Genomic DNA, 17,653 nt, shown 5'->3' on the forward strand with positions numbered 1-17,653 from the left:
GGTTTGTTTATGAGTTGACATATGAGCAAAATGAATGGACGGATGTTCACAGCTTTAAAATGCTCCAGTGGTCCAGTATCTGTAGTTAAACTTTGTAAACAGTGCTGAGTTTGGTGAACTGATGACCTTTACGGCCAATTAAAGTTATTTCTGTTGAGCACATGAACTCGATGGAAAATCAGCGGTATTTAAGAACACGCTCAACAGCGCTCAAATGTTAGGGGGAAATGGACGTTTTTAAAATTTCAGTACCGATTGGTACCAAATTCTAGCATTGTGACAACACTAGTATGAATGTGACTTAAACTAATAAAAACTACAACATCAGCTTCACACAAAGACTAAACTAAAACTAAAACAAAAGCAACACTACTTGTGTTTAAAAAATGTATTCCTGTGATTCAGAGAGAAGATTCACTTTTTAATCCAACATCGTTTACAGTTGTTTTTGAAAACAGAAATGTACACAAGCGTTCATGCATTCTTCCCTCCCTCCTCACACTGCAAGATTTGAACAACACTGAGTTCAGAATCATGTGATGTCAGATGAAGGTGCAATACAAGGAAAAGCTGTTGCCTATATAAGGCAGCTTTGTCAATGAAGACTGACCCTGTGGAAGATCAGCTACAGTCAACGTCAGCAGAATGGCCAGGCGTCCTGCGTGGACTTCAGGGGTTTGTGGACTGAAGGGCTGCCAATTCAGTTTCATTCAGGTCATGTGTGCCCTTCAGGGGGATAATGAATTGCAAATCTCTTCAAGGAAGCATGTATGTACACAAACCCTCACAGATGCACGCAAACCTCAATGCGCACCATTGTTTAACATACACAAACAAACAAAAAAACAAGTCAAACTGATCTGTAGCAAATAATGTGCAATTTTTCAACTCTATAAACCAAAAACAAAGCTCCAGTTGAACTAATTTCCAAGTGACATCATAGCACATAATTAAATTCACTTCAGTGTCTAGGAACTTTTGACCGTGACGACGGCTCACTGTGCTGTTCAGATTTAACCCAAAAATAGTTAAAGCCTGAGACGAAGCGGTCACAGGTCATTTCACCGGGGGTGCACATTTCTCCAAAGGAAACGGTCAGTGGCTTGCCTTCCCCAACAAGGTCGGGATACTCTCGTAAACCACGTCTGGGGACAAGCTTCCTCTTCTAGCTGACTTTAAATAATCTGTCACTGCATACCAAGGCATCCCAAGTCCTTCCTGAGCTTTAGGCGTTGTCTGTATTATCCTTCCCTAACATATAGCACAATGTGTGCACAAATATACACATTTAACACATAAACAAATGAGTCTAAAATGTATCAAACACAGAACCAGGGCAGTGGAACAGACACCTCTTCCTTTAACAACTCTGCAAATAACTAGGGTTGTCAAAGGTTGGCAGTAAGGTTTACAACACATTCCACTATATCAGCAAACTGAGAGATCACTATTTCCCCTCAACTAAAAAAATCATGCTAAAGGTCGCTTTTGTTTTATGGGCAAGATCATGTCGTAGGAAGTTTAACTTATTAAATTTCACATGATGACTATGTTTAGTGGAAACCACATTGGAATAATTTATTTTAATCTGGGAATTTAGCTTTTAAAATTGGTGTGAATGTCTTAATTTTAGATTAAGCTGAATGTCATTAAATTTACACTAAAAGGAATACACAACTACTTAAAATTCTTTAAGGAAAATAAAAGGTGCTGTATGTAAGTTTGACTCTTTTAAAGGTATACAAATACCATAATATCTTTGCAGATATTAAAGAAACATGCCAAATGAACATTCTTGTTTATCTTGAAAAACAATGCTGAAGTCATCAATGCAAAGACGTCTGTCTTTGTTTTCATTCTTTTAACCCGCCCAATGCCAGTTTAGCAAATTATATTTCAGCACCCCAGGATGCTTTGATAATAAAAAAAGGCTCTAAAAGTATGCGTCTGAGACCGAAATGCGCTGGACAGCAGCAGTCTCTGAAATAAGATGCAGATTCAGAGTTCCACATGAGGTGGTTATTAAATAGCAAATAATATAAATATTCCGAACGTAAACATTAGATGAGCGGGTTATATTGTAAACCATGTACTAACAACACACTATGTGATGAGATTTGCAATAAGCAATTTGGCTGTCTGCACCTGCAACACAAAATTTAAATAAAGCCATTCAGAAGCACAGAATAGTGCACTCACTGCACTCCAACGAAATGATACGGTTTATAATCTAATTAATACATATTAAACCTCGTCAACATAATTAATGTAATTGCTGAACCACTGAAATGTGTTACTGCACCTTTGATCATTTTATTCTGCAGGAGCATTTCATTTAAAGTGACAAAGACGTTCATAATATTCCAAAGGTTTTAGTTTAAGTACCAATTCTCAATATTAACTAGTGGCTTATTACCTGCCTATGATTAAAATATAGGCTGCTTATTAGTACTTATAAATGTACCTATTCTACATGATCTTATTTCATGTCCCTAACCCTACCAAATGCCTAACTAAAGGCTAGTTTATACTTCTGCATCGAGTGATTGCCTTTACCCACCTGCCTTGCGCATAGCCATGCATTTATACTTCTGCATGCTGTTTGTGCTCTACAATGACACTTCCGAAACACTAGTTGGCAGTAGGCTTTTATGTCCCTCTGTGTTGAGTTTCTTCGCAGGTTTTAATTTTTTTTCTGAACGTAAACCTTAAAGTACAAGTAGCTTAAATTTGCTTATTTAAAAGGCGGGAACCGGCGGACATGCAACAAGTTTAATCATAAGGTAAACATAAAACAAAAGTGTCCATCTGGAGCTTCTTCACGGGACTCGACACTTGTAAACACTCACTCCAACAGGCTCATGGTATCACCACCGCCCATACTCGTCACAGCGACAATCCAACCAATCACAGAGACTGCGCTACGTGTTATTGCGACGTGTAGGAACGCTTTTTGAGAGGTGCGCATCTGCGTCAGCCTTGGCGAGGACTATGCGACTGCGCAAAGGCTGCACTGGACCATACGTGCGCTTGATGCAGAAGTATAAATTAAGCTTTAGAAGGAAGTTTAAGAGTTTGAGGTAAACAGGTGTGATTTAAAATAACAACAACAAAGAAACACTGTTTAGTTATATGTAATATGATAACTGAAGATTACAGTACCAAAAAAACAGCTTTGAAGCTAATTTTTTAAACAGCAATAATATTTCAAAATATTACTAATTTTGTGCATAAGTTTTTATTTTGCTTCAAAAACCTATGAGAAAATCCAAGTTTCACTGGATACAACAGTCACAGTGTTATTTCAAGCTCTTTAACTTTGCTTTTTAGTGGAAAGATCTTATGCGTCGACTCATGATTGTCGTTTAAGAAGCCCATATGGAAAAGAGGACGCTCTCTGCTGCATCACAGGGTTGGGTTTGTACCACTTGGTTCCTTTCTCCATGTGAGTCATGGGGGCCCACTTAGCCACAAGCCTCAAAACATGATAAAAGCTCCAAGCAGTTTGTGTTCCAAATGATCTTTGGGTCATGCGAGTTCGAAACGTCTGCCACACAAATGCCCCAAAGCACAGAGTAAAGCAGATGAAAATAAAACATTCTGGTGAGAGCTGACATATATTGTTGTGAAGTGTTATAAAGCACAGGCTGAGGAGCGACATGAATAAAATAAAACACCCCTTAAGAAATTCCTCTGCAAGCAGATGATCTGTGGGCATAGATTGTGTAACATCTGGGTTTGGTTTAGCACGTGTCTACAAAAACAAGAAGTGTACAAAAGTGGTCCGCATGATTTTTGTCACAAACATAACAGCAGCAGATTTAACCAGCATCCGTAGCTTAAATGATCAGATTATATCCAATGACGAATTTCAATTAAATCTACAAACTTGTACGCTGGACAAGTGTAAAGCTCTTAAACCACTTTCAGCATATACAGTGTTCAGCATATACAAATGCACCCCTCACAAATCTATCTTTTAAATTCATATTTTTAATAGGAAGCTATACAATATCATATTTGTGCATATGCATTAGATTAGTCAGTACTGAAGCCTAATCTGGAGCTAATCTCACGATAACAGTCCAAAAACTAGTTTAGCCAAATTTATGTTATATAAAAAAATTAAATGCAAATTTTAAAAAGGAAAAAAAAAATCAAGGGAAGCAAAAAAAAGGGAATATTTAATTGAAATTTTGTATATTGTAATTTTTTTTGCAATATTTTGCTTGACATAAAATAGTTTAAATCTTTCAATTTCTAAATATGTTTGATGACTAAAATATTATTTAAAAAAATATATCTGTGTAATAAATCTGTTTTGTTTAAATCTACTAAAATACATTGCCTATATTTACTGAGAAATTAATAAAACAATTCATTTTCAAAATAGGAGTGTACCCAATTGTGCTGAGCACTGTAGATCCTGCTTGTAATCACTGTAATTCCACCTCAGCCAGTTATGCACGTATGTTTTGGTCTTGTATAAATCTTAACTGCTTTTGAGACACTTCTTAAAACTATGTGTATATCCATCTCCCCTTGCCCACCGATTGTCATTTTTGGGATTTTTCCCATGTCATATAATCTTACAAAGATACAATCTGATTGCATAGCTTTAATTGTGCTCCTGGCCAAATGACTAATATTGCTTAGGTGGAAGGATCAGAAACCGCATTTCCACTGTCGGGCCAGTGTGAGCCAAGGCTTTTATCGGGCTGGGTATTAAAAAAAAAATTGACATTTAAAATTTCATTTTTAAATTTGACCATGTCATAGAAAAAATAAATACTTGTTTGAGGACATAAACACATTTTGTATTTGCAGTTTTCCCCAATGCATTTGTACGGCTACGCTGCGCAGGACTGGATGACAGAAAAGAAGGTAGTTTCTGCTTTCACTCACCCAAAAAGTGCTCTGTTTGCACAATTTGATTAATATCATCGCCTCAAAATACTTGCAAAAAATAAATAAATAAATATATTTAATAAATAAATTTAAAATAATATTTTAAACCTTCTCTGGTGTTTATTGTTTTTAGAAAATATCTAAAATCTTTTTTTCAGATAGGCCTTTGTAAAATGAAAGCTATATATGGCTTTAAAACGGTTTAATTTATGAATTGTATATACTTACATTGTTATAGCTAGCTTTTGTTTGTTTTATAATGGTTTAATTATTTAATGTGATTTTATTATATCCGATATTTGCATTTCTTTAAATTATTTCACTATAGCTTAGGCTATTTTATCAATAGGACAGTATTGTTTTGAGCCTCCAAAATAAATAAAAAAAAGAAAAAAGCCACTCGCGGCATCAACAGAGTCTCACACTCACATACAGGCATCTAACATATAGTATACAGGCATATAACATATAAAAATATTGTTTTTCACACGACATTGTGTTTTAAAAAACTAGACTTTTTTTGTCTAACCTTGACTATATACACAGCCATCACATCCTCTTGTCTACTCCTCCTCCTTTACTGCTCTATTAGACACAGTCCAAAATAAACTTCACACTCTTTCCTTCATTCCTTAAACACTAGTTTAGCCAGTGCCCACTCATGCCTGGCCCCGCACAAAAGCATCCAGTGTGTCCATGAACACAGTCCATCAGTGTTCACACCTACTCACTTCACCAACTGATTCTCTCCACAGCACAGACTCCACATTCAACGCCTGCTCATGATTCAGACGCCTTCCTCTTTATTTATACATTTAGAAAGAGTCACAAAACGTGTTACAGAAATCCTGTGGAACGGAAATGTCATTTTTTATGCTTTCATGGGTTTCCATGATCCCATGGATTTTGCTTATCTGGAAGTTTCCGTCTCCTGCTGGCCTGAAACAAGTCTCCTGCAGACAGACATTTCACTAACAGCATCAAGTCTGGTCCAAGTTACAGCTTATTCAGGTCAATAACTGCCCACTTGGACAGGAAGAAACAACTTGGACATGTGGTGTGGGATATTATCGTATTTTCTGTTTTAACGATGTGCACGCTGACATTATAGACCAGGGCTTTTCAAAATCTGAACTCACACATAGTATTCAATCCCACCTACATATCATATTACAAGAGCACTAATTAAGTGTAAGGGATTAAATGTGTGGATTTGCTACTTTGTTTAAACTTGTAATCATTTGAGCTGGGCAATTAATCAAAAAGTAATCAAACTCAACATTCTGAACCTATAATCAACCCAATTTTTCAGGTCAATTTTTTCAAGTTCTTTCCCGACTGTGTGTGGAGTCATGTGAGCATGCTTTGTTACGGCAAATTTATACTTGTTTTATATGATTTATACTTATTATATTGTTCTAATATTTTATTTCAGTGAAAAGCACACGCAAGCTTTGTGATTGGTCAGTTTGGTAGCGGTAATGAGGGTGGGCGGAGACCGCGTTTTAGGCAATGTGTGTTTTAATTTCAGTTTGTTCAGCATTTCATTTTACTCCATGTACATGTTTTTTTAAAAACAAGTTTTGTTACAACCATTTTTTCTATACAAAGACACGATAGACAACATGCAACATGGTTTGAGCAAATAATAAGGCACAAATTTATAGAGCTGTGAACCTACACTAGTCTCACGGTTCAGTTAAGATTATCATGCCATCGATTCGGTTCAATTCGATATTTCGGTGCATCACGGTGCATTGACGATGCTTTCCATCCACAGTTTTATATTTTCTTCACAGCAGCATTTCTTGTATTAAAATGTATGAATATATTTACATTTATATACTATTTGTAATACAATTTTGTCATTTAATACAAACAGTCAGACATATAAACTGTAACTTTAAACAAAACAAGCATTTAGCAAATAATATAATAAATAAATAAAATAATAAATATCCAGCTCAATTTCTGATCCTTGTCTAGTTCTCTTACACGCCTTTGATTGGTCACACCCTCAAAAAAAACGGTTGCGATTGGCTCTTGCGCGCTGCGTTCTTCACAGATGAGTGATACTGATAAGCGGCAGGCGGTAGCGCCGATCTCACAGCTGATGTATGGTAGACACGGTGGAGAAAACTCTGCAGACACGCGCTCGTTTCTGTAGGCAAAAGTAACGCTGTAAAACAGCCGAGAAGAGAAGAGAAGCCATGCCAGCAGGTCAAATGGGCCACTGTGTGTGTGTGTGTGAGAAAGAGAGAGAGAGAGACAGAGCGAGAGAGAGGAGAGAGGAGAGAGAAATGGAGTAGGCTACTTTCATTCTCTCGATCTCAGTGAAATAGGGGCTATTGTTGTATATGTCAGTGAAAGACTGATCCAGTAAACACACACAGTGATATTGTGCACAGTTTATGAGTTTTAAGTAGTTAAAGAGCTGTAAATACTCGCGATTGCCTCCCTCGCGACAGAGCGCATATGAGGTAAATGACGCAAGTAATAACCGGTTATGATTATTACTAGGGGTGTCACGATTTCGATTTTTAATCGAAATCGATCAAAATTTATGCTCAATTTCGATTATCGAATCAAAAAATAGAATCGTCGATGCTGCCACGCCCCCATGTCACGTCAGCTTGGCTTGCCAAGCGGGAAATAACAGGCTTGTTGAAGTGCTTGTTAAACTGCAGAAGCAGGAGACCCGTCGACAGAACTTAAACCCTCTCCTCTTCCGATGAAGTTGCCGGTGTGTAAGCATTTTGGATTGAGTTATGTTGACAACGTTCGTGTTGTCGACAAAAAAAAAAACACAGTTTTGCAAGCTCTGCTATGTACGTATTACGTACGGTTCGTCCGATAGACAACACCGGCATCGCGATCCTCCGCCCGCCCCCGTTGCAAATCCGCTAGCGAAAAGTACACACTCAGGCCCTGTTTACACTGTCTTTGTTTTTAAATGGCATTTTAGAACGACAACGATTTGACATCCACAGTGGCTTGTAGCATTTCTGAGCAGCCCTTCTTCCTCTCTACCTCTGAAAATGCACATCACGTGACCACACAGACACAGACGCTTACACAGCCATGCGCTCGAGACAGCAGGTCCAGGCAGTCAGAGGACTGCTTCAATCTTTCACTCACTTGTACTTAGTCATTTTAGCGAACACCTCAGATACTGTTGGCTGGTTCCTGTTGGTTGTGCGTCTTTTTTACCGACGCCATTATAACGACACAGATCACAGCCTATTCACGAGTCCCGCAGAAAAAAGTGATTTACAGGTGGTAATTATGTGTGTAACTTACCTTTATTTATTTACTGTATGATTTGTTTATGGGTAAAACAAAGACCATGCAGGTCAGGTAGTTTAAACGGTAGGCTACAAATAATTAATTGGTCATTAATTAATTAATTATTCATAATCGAAAATCGAATCGAATCGTGACTTTAGAATCGAAAATGTAATCGAATCGAGGATTTGGAGGATCGTGACACCCTTAATTATTACTGAACCGATACCGAATTGTCCGCGTCTGCATCGCGGTGCACCGAAGAAACAATTAATTTTGACACCCCTAGCGTTTGAGTGAAAAAAAAAATCTGATATTTGCTGAAAATTTGTACTGTGTTAACCAATCAGGAGCTTGCTCTAGTAGCAGCCAGGTGCAGTTCCTGGAAAAGTTAGTGAAACTCAGCTAGCTGGGTGCGCCCCTGAAGGATCTAATGGACAAAGACGCATCATCGAACATGTCTACGCTGTTTTACAGCCTTCCATATCACTTAAAACACAGCTACACTCTTAACAAAATCATTTTGCAATGATTTCATATTTCTGATGTGAAGTGAATTGCACATGAATGAAGCGAGTTATTAGGCTTCTAATTATGTGTGAATGGCATGATTCAGTCACGCAAGGCGTATCTGATGTGAATGCCCTATAAGAAACAATAACAATCCCCCAGTGTGGGCGGGGCCAATGGTACAATTGTTCACTAAACGTCTAGTTCCGCTCTAGATGAACACATTTGATTTCTGTTTATTTTATGATTAAAGTTGTTAAAAACTCACAGATTATGCCCGAGTTAGAGCTGCTACTACTACAGTAGCGCTGCAAGCATTTCCAGCATCAACCCAAAACACTGGCAAAGAAACTCAACACAATGGAGCATTTAAACCGCACAGCTTACTAGCTTTTTGTAAGGGTTATTGCAGGGGAACAAAGACAGAATGCACAAGTATAAATTCTCACAATAGCGTTGGCTACATCCAAGGTATGCACCGTGAAGTACGGCGATCACTCATCGCAGAAGTAAATATAAGGATTTCGCACCAATAGTGAGATTCTTGTGTAAAAAAGCTATCCTTTTGAACATTCCATTTATCCTAAAAAGAGAAAAATGAAATAAATGTATTAGTTTCCACAACATATTGAGCAGCACAATGTTTTTAACAGGATAATAAATGTTTTCACAGCGTCACATAGACTGTACAGCTTTAGTAGAGAGGGTATTGCAAATGTAGTACTTTAACGGCTTTATTGTGTCAAATTAAAGCAGCCTTGAGACTTCTTTCAAAGACAAAAAAGCGTACTGAACCCAAACTTTTGATAATGCCATAAAAAGCCATGAAATGAGCGAATTCACACCAGGTGTTACACTTAACATTTATATGCATACTGTACTTTACCAGACTGAAAATATTGCATGAATCTGTAAATCTCCAGAGGCAGTTTCACTTCAGATAAAATACTGGGTGTGCCAACCAATTATGTAACGTCTACCACAGTGTTAGCCAGTCATGAGTTTCATAGGAGACTAGAGAAACACTTTTTTTGTTCTTTTAAAAAGCATCTGCTTCAAAAAGAACGGCCCCAAGGGAACTCATCCACTGCGTGTCACTAACCTCATGATTCACAAGGCAAGTTTTTGCAGGCCTTTTCCAAAGAGAACGTACCGTTACATAAGGAGACTAAATAAATACAGTAGCAAGGAGAACCACTGCGAATGGTGAAGTCCAATATTCATCCACATCAACTTTATTTATCAAAAAGAGAATCGCAGAAAAAAGCAACGCATTAAAATGAATTGGTATGTTTTCCATTTAATAAGATGATTTACTAAATGGAGTTTTGTACTGACTAGTTCACAAAGCCAGTCGGAATTATTCTACAGGCAACTCACTGAATGAATTGTACAGCAGCCACAATGGTAAAAATTTACTTCAAAGAAAATTTAGCAATATATCAGAACACATTATTAAACTTCTGACCATTTAAAAATGATTAAAATAACCATTATAATTCTTGTGGAAACAAAAGGTGAACATTCAGCATCATTACTTCAGTCTTTAATGTTGCATAAGAAACATCCCTATATAATGATTTAGTGCTCAAGAAACATTTATTATTATAATCTGTCAGTCAGTCAGTCAGTCAGTCAGTCTTTATTCATTTCCCGAAGGCAATTTGGTTGCAGCATACAAGCATGTCACACATAATACACAAAAGCACATTATACAATACAAATTCTACCCTAAATTTAAAAACTTTACAGCTTAGGGAATGAATGAAAGTTTAAACCGACTTGTTTTACTAATAGGTGTTCTGTATCGAATACTAGAAGGGAGAAGATAAAACTTGTGGTGCATAGGATGGGAATCATCAATGTTGAATAAAGATGTGCTGCTTAATATTTTATTTCAGTATTCAGGATTCTGGATTTCATATTAAAGGATTAAAAAAATGTTTGATCAGTGGTACACTTACTTTTGTGTGCCTTTGTTCCCATTTTGAAGGTGAGTAAATGAAAGTACTCATTTTTGGGTGAATAAAATATTGCAATAAATCAAACCCCAACCACCAAAACTTACCCCAGACAGGTTTGGGGAAAAATAAAGATGAAATAATCATTTAAAATATATATAATCAAACACCAATTCACATTCCACAACTTCAGACATCCAAAGCTTCTTCAATATCTCTATTTTTCACAAAGTTCAAAAACATCTCTCAGATATCACACAATTCTGGATTCTAGAAAAAAAAATTTTTATTTATTATTACATACACTACCTGACAAAAAGTCTTGTTGTCGGTCCCAGTTGTCAGAGCAACAAATCACAACTTGATTTCTAGTCGATCATTTAAAAAAGTCGATCATTTGGAAAAGTCGATTTCTCAGATGACTGATCTGTTGAACTGCATCCCAATCATCACAAATACACCAGAAGACCTATTGGAACCAGCATGGACCCAAGATTCTCACATAATCAGTCAAGTTTGGTAAAGAAAAAAAATCATGGTTTGGGGTTACATTCTAAATAGGGCGAGCAAGAGATCTGCAGAGTGGATGACAACATCAGCAGCCTGAGGTATCAAGACATTTGTGCTGCCCATTACATTACAAACCACAGAAGAGGGCAAATTCTTCAGCAGGATAGTGCTCCTTCTCATACTTCAGCCTCTACATCAAAGTTCCTGAAAGCAAAGAAGGTCAAGATGCTCTAGGATTGGCCAGCCCAGTCACCAGAAATGAACATTATTGAGCATGTCTGGGGTAAGATGGAGGAGGAGGCATTGAAGATGAATCCAAGGAGTCTTGATGAACTCTGAGAGTCCTACAAGAACGCTTTCCATTCCAGATGACTTTATTAGTAAGTAGTTAAGATGTATGGATGCAGTCCTCCAGGCTCATGGGAGTCTTCCACACTATATAAGATCTGTTACCACTGCACCATGACTTTATATTATATACTGTCCATTATTTCTGTTAAGTGACAAGACTTTTGTCCAAGTCAGACCTTACTGTCCTAATTAAAAACTTATAAATCAAGGCATGGTCATATTTTATTTTGGTAAAATAAGCGTAATCTAGAGGTTTTTGCCTTTCATAAAAGCCACTTCTGGTACCAAATGATCAACTAGAAGTCAAGTTATTATTTATTGTTCCTAAAACTTGAATAGGTGACAAGACTTTGTCAGGTAGATTATGTGAGTTTTTCAAGAGCTAAGCATTTTATTAGGTTTCTCAATCAATGAACTGTACTTTTTAAAGTTATCAACAGACAAGGTTGGGAGGCCCTGCTTTAGACATTCTGAGGTTTAGTAAACACCACCATCCATGAGAATCTAGTTTCAAATGGTAAAAACGCTCAGATAGAAGTGAGAGCCTGTTAAAAATAAGGCTGTATGGCATACATGCATATATAGTCTTTACGTGGAAGGGTCATGGGACTTCACAGCTGTTCTCCGCATGCTCAATCACTCTCAGCTGGGCTCGTGAAAGGGGGGTAGTGAGGGTCAGCTCTCTCTCGGTGGGTTAAATTCCCCACAAAACACATACATGCCAAACCAGCCTTCATAGGTCACTTTAATCCTTCCTGTATCTGGAATGTTTGCAGTGGGGTCTGACGTTTGAGGGTAAGTGGGGGCTCTAAACGCGTGCACACATATTTACAGACAACTGGGGCTGGTGTGGCCCCTTTGTGAAAGCGTGGCAGCTGTGAAGCAGGCGCAGTCCAAAACAGGTGTGGGACCAAAACGGCACCCCAGCCAGTGACGGTGCAACAGTGCGTTTGACGACTCCAACTATACCTCCATATGTTCGTCATACATCTGCTCTTCCCATTTTGCCTCATACAGCTGCCCATGGGTCTTCACTTCACAAGAGTGGCGAGCCGGACACTTGATTTTATCATCAGTGGGCTGTAAGAACAAGAGCTGAAATGTAATGTTGAAGTCTGTGTGATATCAAACTTTAAATTGGGTATTTTGCTATTCTTTGGGTGAACGATTCAACCGTGTAACTCAATCCACTAAAAAAAATATTGTTTTGTTAGTCTTCAAGTAAAATCTGAAGAGTTGCTTCAGCATTTGTAGTGGCGATCCTTCTTTGCTGACATTAGTTTGACGGCTTCACCAACAATATTTTTAGGCACGCCTACTTTGCTATGAGGGAATGATGCGAATAAAGAAATCCCCACCCCCTACTCAATATTTAGTTTCAACTGGAAGTACATCAACAAACTGAAATAAAAGACTCAGAAACTTCCAGTTCATGCAGACTTTAAGGACTTATTTTCCTTAGAACTGAACATTTTCTTGGAAGCAAATATTTCGGTTATATTCACCAGTGCTCAAATTTATGAGCCCCACATTTAGGCCACCAGCTGTCCTCTGAGGAGCTGCCTGTGCAAGAAAAAGGATGGACGGAGAGAAAACAAGAGCGAGGCAGTTCATCTTATTTGTTATGGATGGAAAGAATGAGGTTGTAAAATGGAGGTAAAAGTGCAAATCACTACCCAATGGCAGCGAACTGCTGAAGAAGAGCGCAGAAGGCAGTTTTGCTCAGTTGCCTCAAGTAAATTGTGAGACAAGAAAAAAATCTATAAATTGATGCAGTCATGAACAAACGAGAGAGTGTTAAACGAATAGATGAATTAGAAAGATGGAGGATGGGCAGGTTATGTCATCCTGTACATGGAGACACACTTTAGATGAAAAAAATTTGTAGACGAGGCCATGCTGGAGACTAGGTCTGGTCTTTATTATTCATTAAAACCAATGATCTAACACACAATAAGCATGGGGTAATGTCCAGTCAGCTGGTCATTATTACAGCATAAAGATCGACAGGGAAACCAGAATGTTACACAAGAAATAAATAAATTGTGCTCAGAATGTTGTGACAGGCCAATCAGAACCAAGAAATACTGTGAGCAATGTATGGGTAGTAACTCGTTATTCAATACTAGATGTAATACAAAATAATACATAAAAATACAATCCATCCACCTTTTAAAGCCATTAAATTAAAGAAAAAATACATACATGGTTTACAACTGAATTTATATTAAAGGTATACTTCAACCCAAAAAAAACATTCACCATTTACCCATTGCAAACGTTCTTCTGTTGAAAGATATTCTGAAGAAATATCTAAAAATGTGTAACCACTGACTTCCATAGTATTTGTTTTTCTTACTATTAGAGTTAGTGGTTACAGAACTTTTTTTTTTTTTTGCTTTCTTCAAAATCTCTTATTTTATCTTCAACACACAAAAAAACTATTTGGAAGCACTTGAAGGAGAGTATAAATTATTACTTTTTTGGATGAACAACTTTTAAAATGTATAATTAATTTGAATAAATCACACTAAACATAATTTTATTTAGAAATTTAAGCTTTAAATATTAAAATCAAGTATGTTGCAAAAAAATGACGTTTTGCTGTTTGTTTAAACTACTTACTTAAAACTCTTAGAGTTTTTTTGGACAACTTAATTGTTTTAACTGCAAACAACTTAAATTTGTAAAAACTAATTAGTAGTTAACCTAATTCATTCATGTTTTCCCAACACAAATCGAGTGTGTGGAACCCAGCATTTTTTACAGTGTGTGTTACTGTGAATTAAATATATATCAAATACATATAAATAATCTTTTATAGAAATTATATCAAATTAAAGAAACCTTGAGTGGACCGGTTGGTTGAGTAAAGCTGTCTCAGCTGTAATCAGTAAGTCGACTGATCAGGTTTGGGGGAAGCGTGCAGATCAACAGCTGATATGCCTGTCAATATAATCAATACTGAGATTAAAAATCAAGGATTCTTGTGGAAATCCGGCGACAACTATCAAGTTTGCATGTCCTATTTTCTACAAATGTAGAAACAAATAGGCCAATAATCACTTTAAGTACTGTCAGTGTGACCATTTCACACAACATGAAATATAAAGTCACTTTTTGACTGGCTATCACTATATTGTCACCACTGACCTTACATTACACACTAGGGCTGCACAATATCGTTTTCAGCATCGATATCACAATGTGCGCATCCACAATAGTCACATGGCAAGATTTGCAATGCCAAGTCTGAATTATAGTCGACCAGAATTGTATTTGGAATTTATATGCCATATGCAAAAAAATACTAATAATTTTTCTTAGTTAAAATTTTAGTCTTGTTTCTAGTCTAAATATCTACATTTCAAAGTGAAAACAAGGCCCACTGGCACGGACAGATAGTTTTGTTTATTTTAAGGAAATATTTTACTTGATTTAGGAATTTTTTGATATTTGGACTAAGAGCCAAGAAAGAAAAGCATTTATTTGCATTTTGATTATTCAATTTCTCTATCTGGATACTGTTAGACTCCAAAGAAAATTTTAAATAGTGCTATCCAACCGACTTATTAAACTATCCCTTATCGCAATATTTAATCGCAGAAATTTTAAATATCACAATATCAGATTTTTCCAATATCGTGCTGCTCTATTACACACCATGCAAGAACTCATCAGTAAAGGAACAGTGAAAGTCAATAAACTAGCCGTTTACAATGAAGACAACAATCTGAAGAATGTAAAACAGACAGGAATCTCTTAAGACTGAATAAGATGCCAGTCATGTTAACACTAACTTCCTAATCAAATACAAACTCCAAACCAAACAACTGGGCCAGTCTTTCATCTTCTGTGAGAAAAACCTTAACACAAGACCAACAAACACAAGCATTTGACGCAACCATCTCTCAGTTATGAATGTGACAGTGTGAAATTGGCACTTGTGTGACTTTGGTAAATCAAATATAACTGTTTGAAAACACTGACAGAGAGCATTTTTTTGAGATGCCAGTCATGTTAACACTAACTTCCTAATCAAACACAAACTCCAAACCAAACAGCTGGACCAGTCAATCATCTTCTGTGAGAAAAAACCTCAACAAGACCAATAAATACAACCATTTCGTGCAACCAGTTTCCAACTAGCTTTATCAAAAGGCATGACACAGCAGGCATGAGTCATGACAGTTTTCTCATGTAAAGGTGTGTCGGCAGGTAACACCGGCAGGTAAATCTTTAAACACTCCTACGCACACTACTAATGGCGTGTCAAAACCTCTCCAGCATTTGACTATCAATTCTCTAAGGGTATGAAAATATTTGCATGTTCATGCTGGGATGAAACTAGGAACCTGTTAATGAATTAATACTACAGCTCCGTTCCAAAACTGGAAGAGCTGACATGTCTATTGCAGCCCACACAAATACCTCCACTTTCACATGACGTCACTGTTGAGGACTTCCACACAAGATTCCAAGGTCTGACGTTAAACTACTATTGAGCAATTCCAGCGTTACGGATGGGACATTTCCAGTAAAAACGTAAAACAGAAATTCTGTTTTAAACATCTGACCATATTTTCCAAAACTATTAAGCACAGATTATGGGGTCAGTAAAAATATTAATCTGTAAACCCTTTTTAGATTTTAAATGAGGAAAAAAAATGTGTTATGGATGTCACCAAAGTTAACAGTTTTGCAGCAAACTTTGTAGAAATTCGATGAATTAAATTGCACAACTCAAAAGAAACTATGCTAATCAAAAAGATAATGTGGTGTTCACACCAGACACAACTAGCTTGAATAAATGAAGCTATTTGTGGGTAAATAGACGTGTGAACATTGAGTTTACTTGCTTTATTCTCACGACGAATTGACTTCATTCTCACATCAAATTCACTGTAAAAAGACGCGGATTTACGTACTGGGTGGGGGATCTGTCTTCCCAGTGACTCTAGTTTCTTTGCTAATTGGCTAACATGGATTTTAACAAGAAAGTATCTTTTAAAAAAAAGGAAGTAGCTTTATGTGCTTTAGGAATGCTGAAAAACAGCATAGATTTGTTCGGTGCCGTGTCAGCTCTGAGTTATTCAACTCAACTCAGAAACTATACATGGATTATGGGAGCTATCATCGATGCTTCCGACTGAGTCGTACCCCGTTTAATGAGCTGTTCTCCCATGTCAGCAGGAGGATTTTGCCTCAGGACACCCACAACAGGCGCTACGTCATAATCACACCCCTACAAAAGCAAGCTCCTGCTTGGTTAATGTTCAAGTTCAAGTTAAATTTATTTATATAGCACGTTTCCAACTGCCACAAGGCCGCACAATGTGCTTTACAGAGAAAAAAATGGACAAATGATATGAGCATAAAAACAATAACAGCAATAGGCACATAATAGGAAAGAACATAGAGAGTGTAACAATAAATAGAGCAAAAAGAAAAAGATTAATAAAATAGAAATTTTGCCAAATTAAAAGATGCTACCACAGTTGAACCACACTAAAACAAGATTAAGAACAGGATCATTTTGATCCCCCTCCCCCCTCCATGCAGGTGTCCATTAAAGTTCAGATTTTCCAACTAGAGCAATTCAATATCCACCACGTTATTAGTGTCGCTTTAAGGCTGGTTTATACTTCTGCGCCGAGTGATCAGCGTGACCCACGGCGAATGCCTTGTGCGTTGTCGTGCATATATACTTCTGCGTGCTGTTTGTGTTGCTCGGCAATAACATTTCCGAAACACTAGCTGGCAGTAAGGTTTCCATGTTCCTCTCTGTAGAGTTTTTTCACTGGTGTTTGGTTTTTTCTGAACGCTACCTTAATGCACAAGTAGCTAAAACTCGCTCATTTAAAGGCAGGAACTGGCAGATGTGCAACAACTTTAGGCCCAATCCCAATTCTAGTTTTGTACCCCTTCCCCCTTCCCCTTGGCTCTTAAAAGAGAGTGTGAAGGGGAAGGGCTTCAAAATTTACCCCTAAGAAATGGGACGGCACTACAGCACCAGCATATGTCATTATGATCTCATGAGATCAGACGATCCCAACTGCTGTAGTAATCTTCAGGAAATCACTGAAGGCATATTATGTTATAATAATGATCAATGTGACAATAAGATC

At 37.2% G+C, this 17,653-nt stretch overlaps 1 protein-coding gene and 1 long non-coding RNA gene across 15 annotated transcripts in view; one reads left to right on the plus strand and one right to left on the minus strand.

Annotated features, from left to right (window-relative positions):
* mtss1 (MTSS I-BAR domain containing 1) overlaps positions 1 to 17,653 on the minus strand; it is a 103,714-nt gene that overhangs the window by 56,572 nt on the left and 29,489 nt on the right.
* LOC147843673 (uncharacterized) lies at positions 5,782 to 11,072 on the plus strand. Its single transcript, XR_015494288.1, has 3 exons — positions 5,782 to 7,155; positions 7,196 to 8,446; positions 8,544 to 11,072. It is a non-coding gene; the product is annotated as an uncharacterized LOC147843673 (long non-coding RNA).

This window comes from Danio rerio, chromosome 6 (genome assembly GCF_052040795.2).
Source record: "Danio rerio strain M-AB ecotype USA chromosome 6, GRCz13ab, whole genome shotgun sequence".
NCBI classification, from domain to species: domain Eukaryota; kingdom Metazoa; phylum Chordata; class Actinopteri; order Cypriniformes; family Danionidae; genus Danio; species Danio rerio.